Source organism: Tachysurus fulvidraco, chromosome 10 (genome assembly GCF_022655615.1).
Source record: "Tachysurus fulvidraco isolate hzauxx_2018 chromosome 10, HZAU_PFXX_2.0, whole genome shotgun sequence".
Classification (NCBI taxonomy): domain Eukaryota; kingdom Metazoa; phylum Chordata; class Actinopteri; order Siluriformes; family Bagridae; genus Tachysurus; species Tachysurus fulvidraco.
This window is the reverse complement of record NC_062527.1, coordinates 15,140,986-15,166,551: the sequence shown is the minus strand read 5'-3', so window position 1 is coordinate 15,166,551 and position 25,566 is coordinate 15,140,986. Positions and strand designations below refer to the sequence as shown.

At 37.5% G+C, this 25,566-nt stretch overlaps 1 protein-coding gene across 2 annotated transcripts in view; it reads right to left on the bottom strand.

Annotated features, from left to right (window-relative positions):
- Nucleotides 1–25,566, bottom strand: part of spock1 (SPARC (osteonectin), cwcv and kazal like domains proteoglycan 1) — a 190,673-nt gene that overhangs the window by 7,411 nt on the left and 157,696 nt on the right. The gene's annotated exons all lie outside the window — the stretch shown is intronic.

Below are 25,566 nucleotides of genomic sequence, written 5' to 3'. Positions count from 1 at the left end.
CTGCAATGTAGACAACAGAATTGGACCCAGTGCAATAAAGAAACGCTGTGTGAGAGTGGATGAGGCACTCAAAGCATTACACAACACAATACACCAAAATGGTGCAGCTCTTAGGGAAACAAAAAGAAAAAAAAATATTAAAAATCGAACATAATGAAAGATTTATTCAGTGAGTTGCCCACAATGATATGAGCATTATGGACAGATTTGTGAAGCTTTTGCCTCACACCACATCGATATTTCTTAGTCTTACCCATTGTGATGAATGAATAAGGGAATTTGGCGTACGAGTTATTTCATATGTATACCTCTGTGAAACTGGAAGTCGAAGTCAAACATTTTCCTGGTCCTGTTCACCCAGGTGTATTGAAAATTAAAAATATCAATAGGAATATACTTTAAATATATTTTACTTATTCATTTTCATACTGGGTTGCCACACACATATTTAACAAATATGATTAAATTATTTCAGTTTTGATATCATCGTATGAGAGCAGAGTATTTTTAAATAAGTAAGTAAATAAGTAAATAAATAAATAAATAAATTTACATAATTTTTTTAAATTAAAAAAAAAATCTAAACCTTAAATAATAAAAATTTCCACAGCCTACTTTGCTCATATATTAGGGGCCAATATTAATAGATGTGTTTTAGCACAGATTTGCTATAATCTCTGTTGAGATACTGGTAGGTTTCTGTCTGTCTGTCTGTCTGTTTTCTTTGTTTTTGGTTTTTTTTTTAACACTTTTAAACTGCATTTAATCTGATGTAATTACCGTGGGTATTTGTGTGTTTGCATATATAAGCGTATTTGCATGTTATTTTTAGAATATTAAGAAAACAGCTGTGATCTAATTATTAAAAACATTAGTTTTTACTTTAGTGACATGATTATTTTATAAAACAGCATAAAAATAACACCTCGGCTTGTTTTAGTCCTTATATAATTAATTGTTCACACATCCATCAGACAGAGAGAGAGAAAGAGAGAAGCAGACATTAAGGCAGAAAAACCAGCACACAGATTAGAAATGAGAGGGAAAAAAGTGCAGAAAAGAATTTAACAGCTTTCTGCCAGTGTCTGTTTCTGGACTGTGTGGAAGACAACTGGAGGTGTCTTTGTGTGTGAGAGAGAGCAAGACGAATGGAGACAGGACTTGATGTGTGTAAGTGTGTTTCTTATTCTGTACCTGTTCAAAGCTCACACCTGCTGTCTCATACATAAATGCCTGCAGGCCTAGCGCACACTTGTGTTGTGAAACCTTAGTGCCGAATTCTCCCTTTCATCCTTCTCCATTCTCTCTCCCTCCATCCTGCTGCCTTTTTATCCCCTCACTATCTATATACTGTCCTTCCATATTATGCACCTTCCAGATTTTTACAATGGGAGGTTTTCTGGAGTTGAAATACTTGTGCATAGCTTTGTTTTTCACTCCGTATGGTGTTTTGTATCAGTGTTTTTTCTTTTTCTTTCTTTTCTTCACTGCCAAACCATACAGTATCTATCCTACATAATCATATACAGATAATACTGTATAATACATATACTGTATAATAATGTTAAAGCGCAATAACTGTCTCTTCACTCACTCTGCTTAATTTGTTTGATAAAATATGTGCAATAATGATGTAATTTCTTTTTTATACCTCATATAAAATTCTCACTTATATCCTTCTTACACTCCATATATATATATACGCTTCCTAAGAAAATAGATATAGAATAGTAAAGAATCAAGAACAGTACATAGAACAGTACAAAAAAATACAGGACCCAGGAGGTTTTTTTGGCCTGATTCTCTTCTATTGTATTCTATTCTTCTCTACAGAATGGAATAGCTTTCTAGTAATAATATAGAAGAAAAATTCCAGACTGTTTTGACCTGATAGTGAGTCATATGATTTTTCCTCAGGAGATATGAATAGAATGGACTAGACTAGAATAAAATGCTTGTATGCTTATAGTACAACAGTACATATAGTACAGTAAAAAATTCTATTCTATTTTATTCTTTGTAGAATAGAATATTTTTATAGTAATCATATATATAGAGAGAAAATCCTGGCTGATCCAGACTGTTTTGACCTGCTTGCGAGTCATACAGTATATTATTCCTCAGGAGACTAGAATAGAATAGATTTCATTGCACTGCCAAACAATGACTATAAACGTATTCTATTCTTTACTATTCTATTCTATATTTATTTTCTAAGGAATCACCTAGGATTTACAATCAGGTTTAAACAGCTTGAGTGCTTGAGTCTTATTACAACATGACAGCGCACCACATACTGCACTTAACACTGTTACAACCACCAAGAACTCGAGTGTCTGCTACATGGGTTTTACTCAGCAGAACTCACTGAGAGTGAGTGCCATGTTTTTGAACTACTAAAGGAGGCAGTGGGTGGAGAGACCTTCTGCTTAGATGAAAAAGCACAACTAACGGTGTAATCATTGCTGCAGATGTACTGTAATTGGAAAACTCCTCCCACCCCCACCCCGCCACTCGGAATTCAAACAACGCAACAGAAAATGATCATTAAAATATATCAAAGTTCTATATACCATGTAACCATGACAACAGACACAGATAATGGTATAGTCTAAGCTATCTTTATGAGCCATTATCACCTTCACTATTACTGTATGTTGCTAGTTGACAAAAGGAAATAAATGAATAGCACTGATTTTCACAAGAAGGTGTTAAGGCTACAGAAGATAGAAGTGATTTCATGCAACACCTACAGAGAGCAGTGTCATTTTCAGAATATAGGGACAAGCATGTGTGTTAAATTACTGGCCATCACATAGTTTAAAAAAAAATTAAATATCCCTTCATAACACACATTATTTCACAGTTTTGGAGGTTTATAAGCAATAAAAATACAAGTATGATGTGTACGTTGAGGCTTGAAGTATATACTGTACCTTTCACTGAAATCATTTATTGGTGTTACGGTCAGTGATGTAACGATGAATAATTCCATTTATTTGAAGTAAAATTTATTACAGATCCAAGAATAATACTTAAACATTCAAATGTCTGCTTTATTACAGTTTTTATTCCAATCTTCTAATGATGAAAACCATAAATTCAAATTTTGATCTTTTTGCTGGTCAGAAAGTACCACGTTTTGTGAACGTCCAAAGAACATTTTCATAAGGAAGCATTAAAAATATTAAAGGTAATAATACATAATATCTTTATTCTGTTCTTATTCAGAATATAAAAATACTGAATATTATGTTTCATTTCAATAAATTTTTATAACTAACATGCTGGAACTATGAGCCCCAAGAATGACGATGCCTCTGTGCACAAATCAAGCTCTGTGAAGATTTTACAATGTTGGAGTAGAAGAACTTGAGCATCCTGACTCAAGTCCTGACTCTGACTCAACAACACTGAACACTTTCGGTATCATCTGGAGCAGATTATTGTCTGGTAGCTGATTGTTACGCTCCAAGCGGATTGGCAACAGGAGCGTGATGCCGTTTGGCCGTTCCTGGGGGGTGCAGGGAGGAGACACAGCATACTGACACCGCTTCGGAAGAGGTCCACAAAAATAAAAGCGTGAGCGTTGTATGAACTCGTTGTTAGATTGTTGGTTAGTGTGTCAACGTGGTGGTGTAAAGGAAGTGATCAATTCTGCTGTGTATTTCGGTGTTGCTGAAGCGTTTCTATTACGATCGTTTGTGCACAATATTGTTCTACGTACGTAGAAGGGGAAGTGTAGTGTAGTTAGGATTTTGGTTTCACTTCTGTTTGTAGATGAGCGTAGCTAAAATAAAGCAGTGTTAGGTAAACGGGTTGTGATTTTCTGTTTGTTTCTTTCCTTCGGTGCCACCATTGTCCTGCCTGTTGTAGTAGTTCTAAGCCCCTTTTGTATATTATTATATTTATTATTGTAAATAAGTTTGTCACGTTGTACAGCACAGTAAACAAAAATCAACACAAGTATTGTGTCTGCCTACTGTATGTTTTTACTGTTGTTGGTTATTTATGATTAATTGTTCTACGGAACCAATTAGCCTTTTCCATCCTTTCCATACCCGGCTTGATAATCACCAGTTGCTGACCCTGAGAACCCCCTAGATTTAAATCAGGTTCGTACAACTGGTGTACGGTGTAAACTTCATACCATCCTCAGTAGATTCAGTGGAGCAAACGCTGCTGCATGAAGCTCATCAATGAAATTTCTCAGGAGCCTTTGATACATTTGTGTATATTGTGTATTAACACAAAATACTAGATGTTCTGTGTTTTCTTTGTCATGTGTTAATTTGAAACATATAAACACACACATTTATGACTAATTCCACACACTATACAGTGAACATTAAATAAATCATTTGCTTGAATTAATTATTATTTTTATGCATTTCATAATTACACCTTTAATAAAATTATATATTAATGAAATATGGATTTTTGTTTGAGTATTGCATTAGCCAGTGTATATTTCATCCAGAAATAAAAAATAAACTCCCAATAAATTAGCATAAATTGAATTACACCATGTTATTACATGTTGATCATCGGTTGAACTCAGCTCACTGGGTGTAAAAGCTGAAACATGATCCAGTGTCGGTTCTAAAATCTACCAATTAACCACCAAGAACTTGTTAATTAAGCCATTTCTACATGTTGGATTGGAATAAACATTAACGCAGGTGTTCATTATTTAGTTAACATTCAAATTAAAAAGAACAATTCATGCAAGTGCTAATTGCTGTGTTAACATTCTATTTGTCTATAACAGTCTATTAGTCTTGGTGATTAGTAAATAGGTTATGTTGAAGGCTGTAATGTAAACTAACTGTAGTCTACACATACACAGACACACACACACACACACACACACACACACACACACACACACACACACACACACACACACACACACACACACACACACACATTTGGTGCACGATCATGCTGGGTGCTGCACATGAACTCCCAATTCATTTTAACTACAAGGACTAATGAAGCAGAAAAAACACTGCAGGATAAAACACTGATGTAGAGTTTATGCGCAGTGAAGCTAAAGATAACGTGTGTGTGTTTGTGTGTGTGTGTATGTGTGTGTGTGCGTGTGTCCATTACATATCTATGCACACATTAGAAACATTGGCCCAGAAACCATAAATACACACAAACACTGCTATCTATTTGTCTCTTCAGAAACAAAATCTCTATAGTTCTATTTAAATTCTCCACCAATCAGCCTGCTGTATCAGTCATGCACAATTCTTTTGCATCTAAATATATATACGTGACTGATTTGTTAATGTACTTAGTCTTCGCCGAAACCTTAGGCAAAGGAGCGCTAGAGAAGCCGACTGCTAGACAAAAACACCTGAAAGCAAGATGCCATAATGTTAAACTGCCTGAGTGAGTGAGTGTGTGAGTGAGTGAGTGTGTGAGTGAGTGAGTGAGTGAGTGAGTGAGTGAGTGAGTGTGTGAGTGAGTGAGTGAGTGAGTGAGTGAGTGAGTGAGTGAGTGTGTGAGTGAGTGAGTGAGTGTGTGAGTGAGTGAGTGAGTGAGTGAGTGAGTGAGTGAGTGAGTGTGTGAGTGAGTGAGTGAGTGAGTGAGTGAGTGAGTGAGTGTGTGAGTGAGTGTGTGAGTGAGTGAGTGAGTGAGTGAGTGAGTGTGTGAGTGAGTGAGTGAGTGAGTGAGTGAGTGAGTGAGTGTGTGAGTGAGTGAGTGAGTGAGTGAGTGAGTGAGTGTGTGAGTGAGTGAGTGAGTGAGTGAGTGAGTGAGTGAGTGTGTGAGTGAGTGAGTGAGTGAGTGAGTGAGTGAGTGAGTGAGTGAGTGAGTGAGTGTGTGAGTGAGTGAGTGAGTGAGTGAGTGAGTGAGTGAGTGAGTGAGTGAGTGAGTGAGTGAGTAAACAGTCACACTACAGGCCATTTCAGTTAATCTGTGTCTTCAATAGCAGGTTGTAGTTACCAATAATCTCCCCTGGACACTGTAGATTTGTACTCAAAGAACTACTGCTGTAATTATAATGATCCTTTGTTTATTCATTTTTATTCAGAATATAAAAATACAGAATATATCATAACTAACATGCTGGAACTACCAGCCCCATGCATGACAATGCATCTATGGACAAAGCAAGCTCTGTGAAGATCTTCCAATGTTGGAGTAAAAGAACTTGTCACCCAGCACAGAGCCATGACTCTGACTCAACTACACTGAACACTTTTGATATCAACTGGAACACTGTCTGCACCCCAGACCTCCTCACCCATCATCAGTGTCTGATCTCACTAATGCTCTTACAGCTAAATAAACAGCCACAAAATCTAGTCGAAAGCCTGTTTCCTGACTGATTCACATATTCACTAGACTGAAGTAAACTATATGAAATTTTGAAATCTCAAAATGTATTGTTGTTTTGTTTAATAATGATTTTTTTTTTGTTATATTTGCAAATGTCCTATTGAAAACATCAGTTCTTACCGTTTACTTCACCATGAATTACAAAATCAACAGCAAACACAACGCGGTGTGGGTGTGTGCTTGTGTGTACATGGTGTTAGGTCGTGAATTTCTTTGCATGTGTGTTTGAGAATGTTAGCAGTTCATTTTATCTGAAATTGAGTTGCTGTGGGAGAAGTTATTTTGCCTGTAACTATGAATCCAGGGCACAAAAAGATGAAGAACGTAATCCTTTCCATTCTGCCAAGAAACAGAGAGATATATCAGGCCACTGTGTGTGTTATTCCCCGCTGGGTATGTGTATATGTATATGTTCCTCACCCCAATTTCCAGCGCAAATATCTAGCATACAGCCTTAGCGCACGGCTACTAGTCAGCTAGTTGATGTGTTTAGAAAGAAAGAAACTTATCAGAGCGTAAACTCAGATTTCAGAGCAAATAAACAACAACTGATGAGTTGAAGCATATACCTTCTCTGACTAATAAATTATAAGAAAAAAGAAAGATACAAAAAGGGTGAAGCTGCTATAAACCGCGTATGACAGGGCCACAAATAAAGCAGAGTGAAATGCGGTAAAACGGGGCAGACTGCTGTTAATTTGATGAAGGTGTAGTAAAACAGAGCGAGACCTGCTGTAAAGTGCTATAAGATGCTATAAAGCTGTAAGAGGCCTGAAGGTTATCAGTTCTGGACTGTGGTGATGGATTAAGCACTTTGTCCATTTTATTCTCAGCTCCTTAATACGGAAATGGTCTAATCAAAAGGCTATAACATGCATCTGTTTGGGAACAGAGAGACAGGGAAGTTTAAAATGAAGGGTTTCAGAAACTCTTACGTGCTAGCATTCAGGATTTTCAGCTGTGTGTGTGTGTGTGTGTGTGTGTGTGTGTGTGTGTGTGTGTGTGTGTGTGTGTGTGTGTGTGTGTGTGAAATCCAGTGGTCTAAAACTCAAAGCAGTGGGTGTAAGTGCAAGGAAAGTCTTTAATAATAAATCCAAATACAAGCAAGAAGCAACGGTCAAGACATGAGCAAACAAAGCAATGGAGAAAACCTGACTCGAAGCTACAAACATGTACAGGTCAAAAAGCCTGGAAAACTGTTTTAGTCAGAGTTTCAACCTAACAAAGTCAAAACTAGCTAGCAGGCAGGAGCAGAAGGTAAAGTGATTACTGGATTGAAAATAACCTCCAAAATCATGACCAAATCTATTCATAACTTTACCATACTATAATTCATATAAATAATAATATTATCCTTCACAGCTGGCTTTGGATATTGTGGATATTGTGAATAGTACAGTACACATTATATTGCACTGCATTTTTACTACTGTCCAGAATTTAAATGAACTGTAAATCATTTCAAATCATGACCACAAATGTATTAATTTATTAATTTACTACAGTTTTTAAAAAAAATTACGAACCCAAAACTACCGGTAGGACCTGGTGGGATTTCATTTGCACTGAAACTGCACAACTCGTACTCAGGTCTGCACTCGTTCACGAACTGAAGTAACCTGAACATGTGTTTTAGCCGATGACATCATCGTTAGTTTCTACAACAAACTTCATGCCGTTTGATAGGATCAAGTGAATCTAAATCCAGAGTGTGAAGGAGCTGGGAGCAATTCCAATCAAACTCTGATTCAGACCTCAGTTAACAGTGTAAAAACCCAATAAAACATTGCTCACATGTTTTATGCTCCCAATAAAACACTGCTCATTTATGCATATTTTGCATACATTTTATTGATAAAACATTTAAAGTATAAAGAAAAATAATGTGTCAGAATTATGTGAGCTTTTTGGATATGTCACAAGTTCACAAACTACTGTTTGAGTCCTCTGAATACTTTGTATGACAAAAAATATGCTTCTTTTAACATTAATAAACACTTCAATACTATTAAACTTGAAGTGCATGTATTACAGTAACATCTTTATGACTCAATTCAATCCAGTACACATTAACTGTTTTTTTCGTTAACAATATAGTGAAAGGATTTTATTTTCAGCCTTATTCACTGAGCAGATTTCAACTGGTGTCATCCTTTAGAGTTGTCCTTGAGCTGTACAAAAAATATTGGCGCTGTCCTTCGGAGATAAAAAGAAAAACAAGCAGAAGACCTCCAAACCTTGGATTTCCCGAGACTTGTTGACTGTCCTCACCCTCAGTCTCTCAGTCTCTTGTTCTCCAACAAAATCTCGTGTAAAATCTGTAATGCGATCTCAGTGTGACACGTCTGGTCTGTCTCGGGCAAAGCCCTGCATTATTGCTCACTGTGCTGCTCATGCTTTGACAAGATCATATTTTGACCAGCGTCTCACAGCCAGTCTGAAAGCTGAAGATAGAAAATAAACCTCTGGCTCTGCGTCTCAGTGCTGTTTCGTTACCTTTTTTTTAGACATATTTGCTGACTTTCTCTCATGTGTATAAGCTACATAACACAAGTAGTGGCTACACACAGATGAGGGAAGATGTTTTTCTCTATCCTAGGAAGCTGAAACCATTTTGTAATAAAACTACTGTTTTCTAATGAATTAGCAAGGAAACTAGCCTGCATTGAATTAATCAGCTGGTGAACAAAACATACATTTCATAGCTAGCCTAGTAAATGAGCAGACATTGTGTAGACAAAAAGTGGTAGCGAATGGAATATCAAAAACATCACGAGCTAGTTCGCTAGAGTCAGTGCGACTCCTGCGTCCTCAGAGAACTCGTCTGTCATGTTCATCGCATCATTCGCTATATAAAGGACTCATGAACATTTACATTTACAGCATTTGGCAGACTTCTTTATCCAGAGCGACGTACACATGTGCTTTGAAGTCTCTATCGATGAATACATTAACACTGGGTTACTAGGTTACAGACTTAGGATCCAATCAAACTAAAACTCACGTTTTCAAACAGAGAAAATAAGAGCTAGTTCAAGTGTTCCAGGAAGAATTTTTATATTTTTATATGTACTGGGTCTTTTTGCACATGGCCTGACCCTTGCCTGTTTTTTTGGACACCGATGTTGTATTACGATTCGGATTTATTTGATTTGTATCTGATACAATAAACTCTTTTCAATTCCATCCATTTCAGCCTGTCTTTTCTGACTAGCTTCATACAGACAAACAGAAATGAACAAGTATATGAATAACATCGCTAAAGTTTCTAATGTCATGCTTTCTTCCTTGACAAAAAAAAAAAAAAAAGTAATTTGCCTGTGTATTGGCTGTAACATTTGATGATCTGGAAGCCAAACTTGCTTGTCTCAGGCCTCTGGGTACCGATTATCCACCCCTGTGTATACAGATGAAGTAATCTCTTGTATCTCAGCTAAAAACTTTTCTCCTTACACAAAATTCTTATTCTTTATCTACTGCTGTTTTCCCATGTTTTGATGCTGTGTTACATACTGTGTAAAATGACCTTGGGTTTTAAAAAAAGGCTTTAGAGGAGATTTTGATGGGCAAAACAGTGAAAAAAAAAAAAAAACAGCTTGAATAAAGATGATGCATCGGTAGTCAGAAATCTGGAGTCTAAAGAAGAGTATTGAAGTCACTCCCTTGTCAATCACAGTAAGACTGATTTATTGTGGTCTTCTGTGAGCTATGTATATACTGCATGCAGACAAGGGCAGAGAACATTCTCCTTTGTGTTACTCTGTCATGTATGTGAGTAACACATACAGCTCCAGATACAGTTGGCTGACTTTATAAGTCTCAGATGAAGCATGTGTTAGTTCTTCTAGCCTTCACCCTCCCCGGCTTGTAGCCGTCACATGAAAGGCAATAGCTGGATAGTGAGTGGGAATTGAGAAAAATGTAGCGCTACGTAGATAACGTGAAGGGAAACTCATTAAATCAAAGCACTTTTTTTAAAAATATGTACTTCCTCAGTCTGTTTGACTTTTATTAACAGCCTTGCCTTTCAGCCTTTCACTGTTTATGATATTTTGAAAGCAAATCTGATTAGACTGTGACATCTTCTGGACAATATCTGTTCTTAACATCTGCAGTTACGTTGATTAAATTTCTTCGCAATATTAAGGTCCGCCTGAAAATGTGATAAAGCTGATAAAGCAAAGGAATAGCGCTTAGCAGAGGTGGGAAGTAACAGAGTAAAAATACTTCGTTACTGTACTTAAGTACATGTTTCTGATATCTTGTACTTTACTCCACTAATTATTTTTCGGACAACTTTTTACTTTTACTCATTACATTTTTACACAAATATCTGTACTTTTTACTTCTTACATTTTCAAAACGGACTCGTTACTTTTAGTATTATTTCTTCTCATTGAGCGCTGTTTCCAGCCTATCATCCTATCATTGTGCGGCTTTTCACCATGTGACTGGTGTACTGTATAATTTACTGGCTATCAGACATAGACTAAGGATAGCGGAGCTAACAATGAGCAGCACGCCTACAAAAGGAATGGCTAATGTTCATTCAGAGGGAGTCACCGATGTTAAAATAACTAACAATGAGGACATTCCTGAACACACATGGCCATATATGAGGGGGATGTTTGAAATAATCGGCGTCAAAAAGGATTCCTGGCGAATGCGTTGCAAATTGTGTCAACACAAAAAAAAACATGAAGTGCTTAATTTAATTAACATTAATTTTGTCATTTGTAAAACATCACAATAATTTTGAGTTGTTTTCAAGGACAGAGCTGGAATCTCCCTACAGTTTGGGATATGGCCTTGGTGATACACTTGGTATACATTTCCAAAAGTATTGGGTCACCTGACCTTTCCTGCTATATGTGGTTGTTTTCTGATCTCATCCCTACTGAACACCTTTGGGATGAATGTGAACGCTGACTCCACCCTACCTCACCTACATCAGTGCCTGCCTTTAGTAACACTCTTGTGGCTGATGAACACAAATATCCATCAGCACACTCCATACTACTACTACATACTACATCAACACACTAAACAGGTAGTAGTATCGGCGACTTTTTACTTAAGTACATGTCAGAGCCCATACTTCTTTACTTTAAGTTGAGTAAAAGAGTGTAGTCACTACTTCTACTTTTACTGGAGTCTTTTAAAAAATGAGTATCTGTACTTCTACTTGAGTAAAGGATGTGTGTACTTTTGCCACCTCTGGCGCTTAGGTGGGCAACAGGGATTCCTTCGATGGCATACGGCAGGGACAAATCTGTTATAGTGGGTTTAAAAAAAGTGGACTGGAATGTAGAACACAGAGGAGAGATACCTATTAAAAAAAAAAAAAGAAAGGAAGGAAGGAAAAAAGAAAAAAGTATCCGAGAGACAAACCGGAGTCCTGAATATCACACCTGCACCACCTCAGCGCTCCAGTCGCAAGCGAGTAGTTATTGTCGAGCAAAAGTGCAAGGTCTGAGGCTAACAAGTCTGAGACACTCACTAATGAACCGACTGCCACAGACTCCAGCACACACACACACACACACACACACACACACACACACACACACACACACACAGTGCAAATGAACATGAATGAGAAATCAGTAAATCCCTGCATCTTTTATGCAGTTCAACATGTTTTGTAAAAGGCACAATAGTGAGTCCCTTGGCATATGTTTATATGGAAAAGATTACTGTAAAACTTGAGGCTGAGACACTACAGAATTTTCCTTATGCTAGCATCAATAGCTCTGCTCTGCTTCAGAGATAATGGCAGGACCTACACTTGTACATCATCAACAAAATCCTCAATGAGATCACCAGAATCACTGCTACGCTTCCAGACATAAAATAAACCGAATCGTTCTTTATGCTTCTGGCCTTTGAAAGTCATTTAAATAAGAACATCTGTACACATGCTCATTCCTGATTTTATCCAATCAGTCAATCGTCTAGACCAGGCAACATTTGTTTTCAATGTTCAGCTGTCCAGTTGGGGTGACTGTATCTCCAAGTCCTGTTCTAGTATGACAGAAATCAAGCATTGCGTTAGTTCTGGCAGGCCACGTCGTCAAGCGCGCATCAGCTGTTAATCAGCTGTCCACGACGCGCACCAATCCGGTTATGACATCCATACAGGCATCACCCGACCATTTAAATTCCCATTCATAGAGCCGTTCTAGTGCTTTGCTGCTGCCGCGATCTAAACTCGCTCCTCTTCCTCCTCCTCCAACCCCGACTCCACCATGCCGGAACCCGTGTTTTGCTCTACCAGTTTACGTCATAAATCTCCACATATTACTCTCTCTCTCTCTCTCTCTCTCTCTCTCTCTCTCTCTCTCTCTCTCTCTCTCTCTTTCTCTCTCTCTCTAATTATTTAATTATCTATCTATCCATTCAATTATTACTTTCCAAAAACACGTAAGCGAGCTATCAATACTACGCATGCCTAGTGGTTCTGTTATACAGGGGTCTATTCTGTTTTCTAGTCTCTGCTCTCCCCACTCTGTTTATGCATGCACATGGACGGGCATGTGGATTCTTGCCCAGAACAGAACCATACCGCCAACACTAACTGTATGCATATCATCTAATAATTCCCTTGTGACAAAGTGGTCCTGACAGAAGTTAAAACCAGTGGTGTGTTCCGCTGCTGTAGAACATCGCTGCTGTGATGTTCATGTATACTGGGAGCAATGTCTGTATAGACTTTAAAATAGTTTATTTGTGTTTTCCTGTCAGCTCGTCCCAGTCTAGCAATGCTCATTTGTTTTCTCTCATTAACAAGCTGTTCTAATCTACCTCACCAGTACAAAGGACAAACACAGCACAGGACATCCTTTTCTTCCAAGACAAACACAACAGATACAAAGGGAACAAGCGTGCACTTCATGACCGGTTCTAGACGTAGGGCTTTCAAGGTAATCTCATCGTCCTACACAATTTGAAATAAAGATCTTGCTAAGTAGATGAGTTGGATCTGGATTATTAGTCCAATCAAAATTTCTCCTTTCTTAATCTCTTTGGGGAAAACAATTAAACAGCAGTTTTCTGTAAGCAGATAATTGAACGGTGAATACATTTAGGCTGCATCTCAATCAGCTCCCTAGTGCCCCTTTTCCACCGAGGCAGTTTGAGTGCTGGTTCAGAGCCCGAGCCTAATTTAGAACCAGTCCTTTCTGTTTCGACAGCCAAAGCACCGGCTCTGAACCAGGAAAAGTGGTTCTTAAGTAGCACCAAAACGTTGCTGATCTAGACTTAAGTACTGGTTGCTCAGGGGCTGTGGGCGGGGCTACTGTTAGCGCATTTGATAATGTACCTAAAGTTTACTAATGTTTAATACACTTTTACTTTACCGCAATATGATACATTATCAGCACACATCATAGTAGGTAGCTACATGCTAAGGCTAAATTTTTCTGTGTTAATGATAAAATAATGATATGTACTTTCTCGATTACAACCTCCGTTTATACAAATTACACGGAGCTGCACGTACACGTTGGATTCGGCGTGTTTGTATGCTAATGTAGGTTCACAAAGCCATGAGCATTAACAGTAAAGCAACATCCACCATTGTTGTTGTGTTTGTGTTTGCCGCTGCTGCGCTAACGTTGCTGCGCTGGGTAACGTGAGACGTATACAGTGACGTTAGACTCGGCTCTGTGATGGCTCTCTAGCCGGTGGAAAGGCAAACCGGTTCTTAGAAGGTTCGCCAGTGGAACCAACTTTGAACCAGCACCAGCACTAGCTCTGAACCAGCACTCGGTTCTTTTTGGTGGAAAAGAGGCATAGGTTATGAATCAGTATATCATGTACACAAGTTGGGGCACTAATAAAGAGCCTGGTTCACTACATACTTGGACACTGATGACTCAATTTCCAATGACATTCTAATTTCCTCATCAGTCGCTACTGTAAAAACCGAAACCTATGAAATATTTCAATTTTATATGTCAAAAATGTGTAGCATAATTACAAAGTTTTCTGTCGTTTGCGAGCTACAAAATTTTTTAACAAGCTACGTACATTTTGTAGATAAAGTTGACTAAAGTTAATTAGAATTTTTCAAGATAAGAGGTTTCACAAATATGATGTGAATTAAGGGACATTTTTGTCGTGACTTATGTGATTTTTTAAGAAGTGTACATTCCGGTGCACTAGAAAGAGTTTGGGATTGTGGAAATGGCTCAATCGCTGATCATTGCTCTGACTGCTGATCTACCGACTATAGTGAGACTTAGTCTTAGTTTTCCAACAGAACTGCAAACAGTTCTAAATGTTTAGCATGTGTAGCAGGAGCATCTCATGGCTGGAGTGCTAGACTAATCAACAACAACAACAACAACAACAACTAAATACCAGAACATTCTATATTACATACTGCTACATATTTCTGTCAATCCGGATTTCCCCCCCCAAAATATTTACTATTACAGACACAATTTCCTTTGATTTATTCAAAATATGGCCATTGTATACCAGAAATACCACTGCTGAAGAGTCCTTGTTCTCTTAGATTGTGATGAAAGAGTGTTTACTCCTTCAAGTGAACAGAAGTAAGTGAAGATAAAGGTATTGGAAAAGCCATTCCACAAAATGATGATTTTTTTTAATGCCCTTAACTCTCAGCTGCCATAAAAATAACATTTCATGTTGGGTAAAAACTAGTGTCCCTTATAACCTTAGATTAGAGCTGCTAAAATATATGGCACCAGACCGGCAAGAAGCTGTGCTTAAATTATTGAGTGTAATTCTCACTGCAGGCTGCTCTGCTGAACTCAGGAATATGGGGTCGATATCACCAATTCAAGTGTGTGTGCGTGTGTGTGTTTTTGCATGTGTGTGTGTGTGAGTGTGTGTGATTTCCTGCAGTTTTATCAATACCTGAGTATGTGCCTTTTCTAATTAAACACAGCATCTTAAAGAGAAATTCAATTAGTTTTTCTTTCAAATCACAGAGCCATAAAACGTATTGATTGCATTTACACACCTTAATGAACAAATATATTCGCTAAGTAAACACAAGAGGAACAAAACAGGCATGAGTTATTGATGTAAAACCCATTTCATTCTATTTTTAGCATGAAAAACCCAAAAGAAAATGAGCTCTACTATGGTGCACTAACAGATATATGTTTGGTTAACAACGTTAATCAGCATGTTTCAGTGTAGCTGACTTGTATAGTTAAGCTTAATACTTCCAAAAAAAGAAAAAAAAATAAGCTTCAACCTGACTCTGATCCGTATGTATTTTACTTAATATAGGAAAAATCGAAGAACAAGCAGGAAGTAACCAAGTATTATGTATAAGTAAGTAATTAAGTATATTGTGTTCGATGTCATGAAGATTTCGGACCTTCGCTGTGAAGAGGCCAACCGAGGCATCTAGAGATGTACCAGCTCAAGTTGGTTTCCGCTTCATGAGGATTTCTGACAGTCAGAAAGGAGATGCCAACTACATTTGGTCTTTAAGGACAACAACCTCCAAATCAATACTCAATAGTCAGACTGTATATTTATAATCACACCCTCTAGTGTCACCCAAATTTGCATCAGGTTCACTTTTTGGATCCTCTCAAAGTTTCTTCCTCTTCCATCTAAGGGAGTTTTTCCTTGCCACAGTCACCTCTGTCACTTCAGACTTGTTCATTGGGGATAAATACATGTCTAAATTTAAATATAAGTCTAAAATTAATCTTGAACTTTTTATTATGTTTCTTATGTACTGTAAAGCTGCTTCGAGACAATGTCAATTGTTAAAAGTGCTATACATACAAATAAGATTGAATTGAATTGAATAGAATATTAACAATTCAGGCCATTGGAGTCGAAATATTTATGAAAGTGACTGAATTTGCTTCATCGTTTGTTGAGTAAGAAGCTTTCTATTCAGCTACAATGAAACATTTTAACATTGCTAACTTAATACTACAAGTATGATATTAGCACATACTTACAGTATATATTCCTGCATCTTCTCTTATTCTTTTGGTAATAGAGCGATTCTTGGCAAAAAGGAAACCAGAAAAGATTTTTGTTTTCACACACACACACACACACACACACACACACACACACACACACACACACACACACACACACACACACACACACACACACACAGTACATGCAAACATATATCTTGCATATCTTGTAATATTCTCTATTTTGTCATCCCACTCATTTACCTTCCATAACCTTTACTCACGCAGTCCAAATATTCCTCTTTCATCTTTAATTCTGAATTACTTAAGATTTTCTGTTTCAGAGTACATTATACTGAATTCAGCTACATCCTCAGGAAATGCAGTATCTAGCATAACATCCGGAAGTCTTCTTTAAAGAGACCATATAAACTGCAAAATTAATTAGCTGCTAGCTCAGGACTGTGATAAACTGTCTCAGTTGTCACTTTATTATGTGACCTACTCTATAACAGCAGCTATTAGGATTTTACTGTCAGTAAGTTGCAATCACAGATTTTGCACCACTATTAATTATAAACAATAGTGTTGGTGAACCTCGTTGTAATGTGCAGGTTGATGAGGCAAGATGCTAGTGCATAAAAATCTGAATCAGTTTTATTGGCCAATTTAACAATCGTCATAGTGTATAGAGAGGGTGAATACTGTTGTGAGAATGGACTTGTAGGATTCATGAATTCCCCTCGACCCAAAGCTAAAACTCTACACAAATACACTTTAGGAGACATTCCTGCCCAAAAGTAAAGTGGACAAAAACAAATGAGAACGGTAAAAAGGAAGAGGCGTATAGAAGCTAAACGGGAAAGGAAAGAGGAACAAAAGCAACTGATGTTTGCTGATAAACGTCTGAAAGTAGAAAACTTGGTTACAGAAATGAAACAATTGAATATGAATTAAATACAATTATGATTCCAATAAATGCTACTGCAAGATTGCAGAGGATCAGATGCTGTACCTAGACAGCTGGAAGAAGATTTCAACTGACTAAGCAGATTTATGCGATAATAAGTTTTATTTATCAGAAGTTCAAGAGAGCTCTGATTGCTTTTATTTACATGTATATGTATCCTATTTTCTATAATTGAAATATATATATTATAAATGTTGAATTTGGCTAGAAGAAAATAGAACAAGCTGTTCCATATAACCACAGGAGGTTGTAAGCCTGGCTGATGTAAATATCTGATGTGTGAGATATGACGCATTGCATAGGCACTGCAGAGGCATATGCGTTGCATGAACAAGGGAGATTTAAGTAAGTCAACCACAAAATGATATGTAACCAAATGATTTCCTAATAGACACTGGGGCCTATCACTCTTTTGCAAGAGCCTGTGCACTGTCTTGGACAGTGCAAGGCAAATGCAAGGCAAATGCAAGGGAAGCGCAGGGCAGATGCTCCGCAAGTGCCCAGCCCTAAAAAGAGTATATAAAGCATGTTGTATTGAATAACGGGTGTGCATTCTACTATAGGCAAGCTTATGTTTAGTTACTGTACTACATTTGTATTGCTTATTGTGCATCAGAGAACAAACGCAGGTTAACACTTGGATAGTGTTTCTTGGTTTGTTACTATCTTTGCATTTTAATTACTTTTACTTATGCTAGAATTTTTTATTTTTTGGAGGAGATTTTATTTGTAATTTTATTTTATTTTCTTTACATATATCACATACACTTATTTGTATTACATTGCTTTAAATAAAAACAAGTCCTCCCATTGTGAGGACCCTGAAAAGACAAGAAGGTCTAAGTCTGACTTCTTTGTCTTAAAGTTCAAACAATAGACTAGGTAGAACTTGAAGAGGATCCTTTGAAGAAGCTGAGGCTTCGAAGGACAACCCACTCCAAGGTAAGACTAGTCTTGATTTATACTGTCTGCCGTGATAGCAGCTTACTCGTGCAAAACATAGGACACACTCCTTAGTGGGACTGTTGAAGCTTTGTTTAGGCAGGAGAGGAACAATTGTCACTAAGGGACATGCAGGTCAGTACAATTACATTAATACACAAGCAAGAAGTGAGAAATAAGGGGCATCTATAATCACCTGACAAAGAAAAACAAATTGATTGGGAAAAGTATGATAAGATTCAGACAAAAAAGGGTAAAAAAACTAACTAATTAATTAAGGGCTAAACACAGCATAGGTCCACACATTAAGGGGGTTTACCAATGAAAGTACCGGGTTGGAGACTCCAAAACACAAAAGAGTAAGACAGACAGGGGAAATTTGTGTTACAAATGAAAGGTAGCAAAAAATTCAGAACATTTCTTGCAGAGATTTACAGGTAAGGGTGTTACAGGCGTACTTATACAATGCCCCGATAAACAGCATTGCAGTTAATTAGAACCTCTATCAATCATGTCTGACTGATCTGCATTGCCTACAGCCAATGATCGATGCTCAGCCTCACTGTACCAGACTCTGCTCATCACTGACAGGAAATGAGACCAATCTGTATATAACACTATCAATGCTGTGCACCTGTGTGCTGTTTCTGCTCTCCATGTGACAGCCCGGATTCCCATCAGGACACTTCTCCATCCTTTAGACGATGTAGACCTCAGGCTCAGATGCTCTAATTCCTAGCTATAGTGAATATATAAAATTCTACACATTGCTGTTAAAATTGTAGGTTTGGATGAGAAAAAAGTCTGTAAGATAAACCAAGTCAGATCTTTTTTCAGTTTTAATGTGATAACAACCATCAAAAATCAAGTGTAATTATTATTAGTTTTTTTTCACACAAATTACATTAATTTCACATTAAATGTGTAAAGATTTCACTTTTTCTACCATAAAGACCTATAACTTCAACATTGCCATGGATACGATTTTTTATATCTACTCGGTGGCACTAGGTATGAGTCCTATCCACCCGTCCATCCATCCATCAAACCATTTTTTTTTCCGAACCATTGTTGCCACACAGAGTTGCAGGGAACCTGTTGTTTCCCAGGGTACCCTGGGGTCAAGGTGGAGAACAGCCTGGATGGGGTACCAGTCCATCGTAGGGCACGTTCTTATTCACACCCTACAGACAATTTTGTGATGCCTATCAGCCTAAAATAAATGACTTTGAGCTGAGTAATCGGGGCACCCGGAGGAAAACCCCGAAGCACAGGGAGAACATGTGAATGCCACCAATTAAAGAATTGAACAACTAACCCTGGAGGTGCAAGGTAAACATGCCAACCACCTCCTAGGTAAAAGACATTTATTATTTTTATAATTAGCACTGGCTCATACTCATAACCACCCGGATAGAGTTAACACCCTTAGATGTATTTAATTAAATCCAATTCAGTTTTATTGTATAGGATGTATTAGTAAAGGGTGTTTTTACAGTCGTATGCAAACATTTAGGAACCCCTGACAATTTCCATGATTTTCATTAATAAATATTTGGGTGTTTTGATCAGCAATTTCATTTTGTTCAAATAACTGAAGGACACAGTATTATATATATTTCAGTAGTGAAATTAGGTTTATTGGATTAACAGAAAATGCACAATATGCATCAAAACAAAATTAGGCAGGTGCATAAATTTTGGCACCCCAACAGAAAAATCACATCAATATTTAGGAGAGCCTGTTTTTGACCGTTCTCACCATCCTTCGCCTTTAAATCAATATTTTACTTGGCCTGCCACTTCTGGCCTTAACAAGAACTGTGCCCGAGGTCTTCCATTTCCTCACTATGTTCCTCACAGTGGACACTGACAGCTTATATCTCTGTGATAACTTTTTGTAGCCTTCCCCTAAACCATAATGTTGAACAATCTTTGTTTTCAGGTCATTTGAGAGTTGTTTTGAGGCCTCCATGTTGCCACTCTTCAGAGGAGAGTCAAAGAGTACAACAACTTGCAATTGGTCACCTTACATAACTTTTCTCATGATAGGATGCACCCGTCTATGAAGTACAAGGCTTAATGAGCTCACCAAACCAATTGTGTGTTCCAGTTAATCAATGCTAAGTAGTTACAGGTATTCAAATCAACAAAATGGCAAGGGTGCCCAAATTTATACACCTGTCTAATTTCGTTTTGAGGCATATTGCACATTTTCTGTTAATCCCATAAACCTCATTTCACTACTGACATATTACCGTGTCCTTCAGTTATTTGATAGATCAAAATGAAATTGCTGATCCAAACACCTAAATATTTATAAATGAAAATCATGGAAATTGTCAGGGGTTCCTAAACTTTTGCATACAACTCAGTGTTTTCACCCACACAATCATTCCTTATTTTCATGCCTCATCATTCACGTGGTAGGGAAAACAGATACATTCAATGGATATCAACACAATACACGTGACAAAGTAATATTTCAGCATTAAAGAGCATTAAAATGCTATGAAAGCATATTCACATAACTACAAACTCTCAGGCACACCATTCGTATAACACACACACACACACACACACACACACACACACACACACACACACACACACACACACACACACACACACACACACACACACACACACACACAGTTAGAAGGGGATGTCCTTTCTATTAAATGTCACTAAACCTGGGAGCTGAATCAGCCTCTTAGCTGTCTAAGTGTATTACACGTCTCAGTGTATTACTCACAGCGCGATGTATGTGATTGTGTGTGTCAGTAGGAGAGACCAAATGTGGATAAGAAAATGATTCTGCACTGAAGCTTGTAGAAGGAAGATGGTGTGGTGAAGAAAATACAGTATCACATATACTATATATATAATCTATCTACAACCTTCAAATATCAGCATCACAGCCGCTAGACTCCATCCAGTAGCAGTGATGCAATCAGTCTACATCATCAAATCTCATCCAGAACCATCGCTTCAGGATAGTCACCCCATCCCCCCTCTCTCTCACAAACACACACACACACACACACACACACACACACACACACACACACACACACACACACACACACACACACACACACACACACACACTATTAATCTTTCCCCTCTCTCACACACTCTCACTCTCTTTCCCCTTCTGAATACATATAAAGTGAAGGAGCTCATGCTTCAGAAAAGTGCACTTCCATTACTTCAATAACTACATCACTCTACATTTAACCATACTGTATCTTCTCTTATTTTCCTTCTGCTGGATGTAAGATTGGGAAATGTCAGTAAGTACAGTAAATCTGAACTGTCTGAGATCTTAGAGTGCAAAAACAAGGTATCACTGTGTTGTATATTTATGTTGTCTTCATGGACACTGATGCAAGAGGTAAAGCAGGACGGTTTGTGTTTATTTAGACATTATTAAGTGATTCGTTAGACACTGTTGCGATACCTAATCTAATTTTATCTAATCTTATCTAATCTAATCATCTGCCCACAATTTCGTACTCAATAAGACTCAATAATGATGCAGAGTTAAATGAAAAGCTGTGAGAAAGCGTACGACTGTATAATTAAGAACATCCAAAAATACACCCAAGTGACTACATAACAGGTATGAATGAAATAATCCACCTCGGAACGGCTCCAAAGGCAAAGTATCTTGTCTGGTTTCATGCATGCAGGTATATGTAGGGAAGTCACATGAGAGAATTTTTTAAGTGTACATAAATTGAATGCTACTGGGATTATTAGCTGCATCGATACTGTTGACAATTATATAAACAAGTTGATTTAATATAGTATTTTTTTCTGTAATGAATTTGGATGCTTTTATTATTTTGATTATCAGTGCTCTGTTTCTGCTGTTCCAGCCACATCAGTAGAAACTCTAATCTAAGAAAAAGTCCCTTGTCTTTAAGCTAACATGATGACATGCTAGCTGCCATTGTCTGGTCTGTGCTTTACTGTGATAATCCATGCTGTGCTATTTGACTCAAAGAGGTCAACCTGTACGTAAGAGAGAGCCTACCAATAGCCAAAAGAGTTGTGTGTTATGAAGCCTTGAACTGTATGTTAAGCCGTAGCAGAATACTGAGGGTGAATCCATAGCTGTTTCATGTACTCTGGTTAAGGATAAGCAGACATTCTGAAAAGCTGCTACTGAATACTGACAGCTCTGACTGTGAGTTAATGTAGCAGGCTTGTCAGGACAAGTCAAAGTAACTTAGGAACATATAACATGTGGGTTATATTGTTGGGTTAGAACGTGACTATCCTGTAAATCAGAAGAAGGGAGTAAAGGAGAGGTGAGAAATAATAAAGTGTGAATCGGGAAAGAGCGAGCAAAACGACTGAGATGATGTTGATGGGTGATATTTAGTGCAGTACGGATTGCATCAGGAGGCTAGCATTGGGGATTAACAAATTGTTCTCCACTCCTCTCCTCTCCTTTTCTCCCCTTCCATCTCCTCCAGCCTTGTCTCATCACATCTTGTTTCCTCCTTTCTCCTTTCCTTTCCTCCCCTCCTTTCTCCTCTTCTCTCTTTTCCCCTCATCTCCTCCTTTCTCCTCTCCCTTATCTTTCCTTTCATTTCCTCTCCTCTCCTCTTCTCTCCTCTCCTCCTGGCCTTTCTATGCTGGGATGCACTCAAATAAAGAAAGAAAAGAAATGGGGCTGACTTTTGTTACTGATAGTATTGTTAGAACTTTTGATGCTATAAAACTAAAAGCTGGACATACATTTAGTCAGAAGTCAACCACATTTGTGCATATTATGCCACTGTGCAGTTGTGTGATTCAGATATAAATAAAAGTGAGCATCTCAGTAATAAGCATGTGTGCTTTGATTAATTATAGCTCCTGCTGGTGAGAAAACATATTTCAAATAATCTGCAGTCTTGTATGGGCGAGTAGGTGAATAAACACACTGACAAACTGAAGACTTGAGACAATAAGCCAGTATTAATCTGTACAATTCAAACTGATTTATATCAAACCATTGATTACTCTCTCTATCTTCCCTGGTGTGTGTGTGTGTGTGTGTGTGTGTGTGTGTGTGTGTGTGTGTGTGTGTGTGTGTGTGTGTGTGTGTGTGTGTGTAGTTAATGGACACAAGATGTACAAAATAAATTAAGAATCTCTACTCAGTGTGTGGAAACAACACAATCACTCTGGTTAAAATACCTCTGTCTTGTATTAGCACACATCCATTTAACAGATTGATCCCATTACAAACATTACAAACATTACTGAGCTTCTGTTCTGGATTTCCATTTTTTTCCCCATTAAGCCTAGTCCGATTTGCCAACAGCATGGTTTCTCACATTTTTGAGTATTACTTTAGCAATTCTGGTTTGTTTTCTGGCATTTAATAAAGGTTAAAAATGTTTTAACCTGCATCTACGTCCACACGTGCACATCTGCACTTCAATATCTCTTCTTAGTGTCATTTTCAGTCTTAGCTTATATTTACAACCACATACAGTACATACTGTAAACTGACCAAGACATTCATCTTGTAATCTCTCTCTCTCTCTCTCTCTCTCTCTCTCTCTCTCTCTCTCTCTCTCTCTCTCTCTCTCTCTCTCTCTCTCTCTCTCTCTCTCTCTCTCTCCTTATTACTGTCTTTGTTGAACCCATAGAATAAGGTATATATATATATATATATATATATATATATATATATATATATATATATATATATATATATATATATAAAATCTAATTTTCTTTAGGAATGTAAGAGCATGAACTGCTGGTGTAAATGAGGTCATGGTAAAGCTAAGCCCAAATCTGCAGAAAATAAAATCTTAGAAGAGGATTATAGACCCACACATATACTGTATCCTTTACACTGGTACAAAGTGTTAATGAATCAGTGTCTACTATGACCACTGAGCAGCTTTCTTTAATAAACCAAAAGTCCCAGTTTCCCCAAAGCATCCTAAAATTCTAACTGGTTCACCTTAACTGGTAAAACGATGGAGTTCAATATGATGACAATATGATATGATGACTGCTCTAGCATTTAATGTTGATGTTCTGTTGTGATTTCAGTCCAGGACATAAACTATGTACAACTATGATGTGTGCCTATTTGTGACATGATTATAAAAAACATAACAATTGGAAGCAGATAACAGGAGACTTATCAAGAGGAGCAACAACCTGGTGTTTGAGAACAACAACCTTAATCGATACACAATTTTCGGACTGTATATTTATAATCACTTCCTCCAGTGTCACCCAAATTAGCATCTGGTTCACTTTTGAGTCTGGTCCTTGCCACAGTCGCCTCAGTCACCTCAGGCTTGTTCATTGGGGATAAATACAAACACATTTAAATATAAGTCCAATATTAATCCTGAACTTTTGTATAACATTAATCTTTGTATAATAAACTTTTTTGTACTATGTTTCTTATGTTCTGAAAAGCTGCTGTGTGACTGTGATATCCATTTTTAAAAGTGCTATACAAATAAAAATGAACTGAATTGAAAACAAAAGGAGCACAATACAGAAATGTTTTAAAGATCTCAATTAAAGCTGACATGATTGTTGTGTTTAAAATGTATAAAATGTTTTAAAATCAAGAAGTGGCCTGGATTTTACGTAGAGATGCGAAAATCTAAGACACACTTAAGATTTTAAAAGCTTGAATAATCTAACAATTTTTTAATCTATCAAATGTGACGGTGTGGCATGTACGTGACAAATAAGAATACATATCAGTTATATAATAAATATAACATGGGTGTGAACAGAATCTTCTATTCTACAGGACTATGATTTGCTGGCCCAGAAGTGTATTAAGTGCATTAATATAGACTATGGGAAATGTAGCATGTCCTCATGATTATTTTCTCTGGCTAAGTGACTGTATAATGGCTAAGTGGCTGCGTGTATGACAGCTATGTGCTAACTTTGTTTTGCTTTATTTTAACAGGCTTTCACATACCTGCCTTTGTACAGATTCTGAAGGGTCTTCAGTTTCATCAGAGCAGAGAGTACATTTACAGCATGAAAATGAACTTCATTATATTAAAACCCAGACTCTTTCCAAGTGAGAACCTTTATGTGCAATGTGAAATGCTTGTCCTGGACATCTGGGTTACTAATCTGTCCAATCCTGAATGGTATATTTGCACAAACATTATCACAAAACAAGTGAAAACTATATGCCAAATGCACACTTGTGTAGATATAGTAGTATCGTCATCATCCTCATCATCCTCCTCATCATCAGCCATATTCTGCTAAATGCCGTAAATGTAAACATCCTGTCAGTCAATCAGTGAGCGGCTATAGAAACACACAGGCTTCCAGGCACTGCTGGGAGAATTACATCACGTTTTGAAA